This window comes from Apis dorsata, unplaced genomic scaffold, assembly GCF_000469605.1.
Source record: "Apis dorsata unplaced genomic scaffold, Apis dorsata 1.3 scaffold_227, whole genome shotgun sequence".
NCBI lineage: Eukaryota > Metazoa > Arthropoda > Insecta > Hymenoptera > Apidae > Apis > Apis dorsata.
This window is the reverse complement of record NW_006263509.1, coordinates 603,743-607,027: the sequence shown is the minus strand read 5'-3', so window position 1 is coordinate 607,027 and position 3,285 is coordinate 603,743. Positions and strand designations below refer to the sequence as shown.

The 3,285-nt window shown below is 34.2% G+C and overlaps 2 protein-coding genes across 3 annotated transcripts in view; one reads left to right on the top strand and one right to left on the bottom strand.

Moving 5' to 3' along the window:
• The window catches only part of LOC102675455 (laccase-4-like), a 10,364-nt gene extending 10,112 nt beyond the window's left edge, over positions 1-252 (bottom strand). Inside the window, 1 exon segment of the mRNA XM_006615627.2 lies at positions 110-252. The gene's annotated coding sequence lies outside the window, so the exon portion shown is untranslated.
• Positions 1-3,285, top strand: part of LOC102675593 (pre-piRNA 3'-exonuclease trimmer-like) — an 89,242-nt gene that overhangs the window by 74,598 nt on the left and 11,359 nt on the right. The window lies entirely within an intron of this gene.

The following is a 3,285-nucleotide window of genomic DNA, read 5'->3' as shown; positions in this document are numbered from 1 at the left end:
AAAAAAAAAAAAAAAAAAAAAAAAAAGAAAGAAAGAAAAAGAAAAAGAAAAATATTTCCACGATACAAGACAAATAAAATAATGATGATTTTTCACTGCATATAAGTACCAATTAGACACGATCGAAGCGAGAACACTTGGGGAGCCAAGACTACTGTCGCGGTATCCGTAAACGACTGACGAGCGATAGTTTTGGCCGAAATTTCATTGCCAGAACTTGGAGGTAACCTTTTTCCCCTCTCTATCTGACCCTCCCTCCCTCCCTTTCCTATCTCGCGTGCCATCGTGTTTTTTATCCAGTTGCGAAAGCGAATCTCCAGATTCATCAATGGACAGACGTTCAACACGCGATCCCGGTGACAATATCGGTTGAGGTAAAATCACGCGTGCCCTCCCCCTCCCCACCTCTCTCGCTCCGATGGTCTCTCACCACGACCATCTCTGGATATCGAATATGTGTCAGAGACGGCGAAATGGCGAGTGAAAGTTGGCTCGAAGGGAGCTGGTGGGCACGGTTACTTCATACATATGCGTGTATCACGCTTCTTTTCTGTTTATCTCATATACATTACTAATTACCATTATCTATCTTCTCGTACGTAAAAGCCATTCTTTTTACGTGTCTCTCTCTCTCTTTCTCTCTCTCTTTTTTTATCTTGATCCTTTTTACGTTTTTCCTTTCGTCTCGTTCGTACAATTTGTGCTTTATTTGTTCGTACATTTTGAACTACGAACGTATCTAAGCTTTTTAATTATTGACATAACTCTCTTTTCTTGTGTTATTTCGTTGATCTTAACTCTTTTTTTTATCTATTAGCATATGTTATAATTATCTCGGATAATTCTTCATATCTGTTTTTTTCCAGTTGTTTGATTTGTTGTGGAATTAGAGAGAGAGAGAGAGAGAGAGAGAGTATGAATTTTTAAAGTTGATTATAATTTTTTAAAGATCTTGAATTTACATGAAGAATCCATATATTTTTCTCCGTGTCTCTATTTCTCTCTGTTCCCCCCTCCCCCATTCCACGTAACTCCATTTCTTTCTCTTTCACCGAGCTGTCGATTACAAACGGGTCCAAGAGATTTCAATTTCGATTTCGATTTCGATTTCGATTTCGATTTCGATTTCGCTTTCGCTGGTGTTATTTGTTTTCCTCGATTACTGTAAGTGCCATTTCTACGAGACAGGCTTTCTACTTTTTACTAATTTATTTCGATTTATATCGATTTACAAATTTTTTGAATAATTAATTAGCATCAATAATATCACTGATCACAATCTTCAAACAGATTGTATATCTATCATGATTAAATTGAGGATTAATTTTTTAGCCATTATAGAAAAAAATTAGAAATTTATTTATAATATTTATCGCTTGACAAATGATCGATGAGAAGATAAGGAAGTGTAAATATTTGAATGAAATGTTTGCTACCATTTTCTGGACAAATTTGAAAGAATTTTTTTAAAGCGGTGCTTCCGGAAATCTATCCAGCAGCAAAGATCTCTTGTCGCTAAGGTGTTTCGTTTCCAGGACGTTAGAAAGCCAGATCGATGAAATGCATACCTAGAATTACTGGCTGTCGCGTTATTTACGCGAGTTCAATTTCACCAAGAATCATTTACTACTTTTTTTAATTAATTCTTATCGATTACAAGAAAAATTCTGATAAGAAACTTGTTATAATTGCAAATAATTACACGAGTTGAAAACTTGCAGCTATTCTCAATTACATGGAATTTCAATTAATTCTAACAGATTCATTAGAAAAAAATTTTTTGCAATTTTAAGTAATGTTAAAAAATTAAAATGTTTTTCTTTAATTTTCAATAAAATATCTAAGCCATTTACTAAAACTTTTTACCAATTGTGTGTGCAGGAGATAGAAACGGATTTGTGAATTGAATCGAATATTACCCCTTTTTTTTTCGAAGATAAATACTGCGATATGCACGAGTGACGTTAAATTGGGGATGATAATGCGATGATGCGTAATCAGCCAGAAAATTTATTGATTTTACCTTTATCCTTTGAAAAATCTAACTTTCCGTCAAATCAAATAATATTTTTAAAGGAAAACTGTTATTTTCTCATTGCATAAGATCCAATTAATATTACAACTACCGGTGACATTAGCGCCACTTAGACTCAACTATCAATTATTATATATTTATTCATTTTCTAAATTCGACTTTCTCCATTCTCTGAAATATTCGAAATTATTACGTTTTCCTTGTGCAAAAATAATACCGTCCAAGATATGATTTTTACCCATTTTTACCCTACGATTAGAATAAGCGCACGTGATCTCGAAGCGTGTTACAGTATTCGCTTTCACCTTACACCGGAGAGGGGTGGTTACAGCAATTATTCGCTACCCGAGTTTCTTTCGCCCGCCAGAACTTTTAATTTCAACGTTACGATTTTCGTTATCTGTAGAACGTATCTCGCCCGTTAAACGAAATTTTTACGGCCGCGTGGCCGCGATCATGACCGAACAACAACATCGATATTTCTACATCGTAAAACCGACTAATGAAAAAAGGTAGAAAGGAAAAACCTATATACTTTCCATCTCGTTCTTGTGTTACGCAATGTCGAAATTACTTTCTTCTTTGAGGTTAGAACAAGTTTCCTATTCGATATATTGTTCGGTTTGTAATTGTTTCCAAGAAAGATGACAAACGCGATTTCTTGCAATGAATGTGGAAGAAAGTGATTTATAGCGATATGGACATAAGGAAATTCGTTGGAAGACTTTCACGTGACCTTTCTGGTGTGCAAGAGAATAGAGAGAATAGAGTTCGGAGAGAATATATCGAAAAGTAAATGAACTCTCTTCTTTCCAAATTTTGTTAATCCCTGTTTATCGTTCGAAGAATTCGACGAATAATTTTTCAAGTAATTTTTTAGATACGACGTGTTGTGCACGATTCTAAATAACATTAAATTCGAAGTATTTCTGCGCCTTATATATTTCACTTTGCAAGACTGACTAGGCATTGAGGTACATTGTAGCAATAAAGTAGAACGGCTTGAACAAGTTTTTATCCGTGTATATAGGGTGATCCATTTTAATTGATAAACGCAATTATTTCTAAGTTTTTTGGCGGGAAATAATGGTGCAATTGACCGGTTCTTGCAAAAAAAAGATTATCGATCTATTCGTGGGAAAACAAAATTGTTTTGAATTTAATTTTGTAAAGAAAAAAGAAATATGTGTGAAATTTTATTTTTATCATTTACACGTTCGTAAATTTAATTTAGACGTTACCGTTGTTCG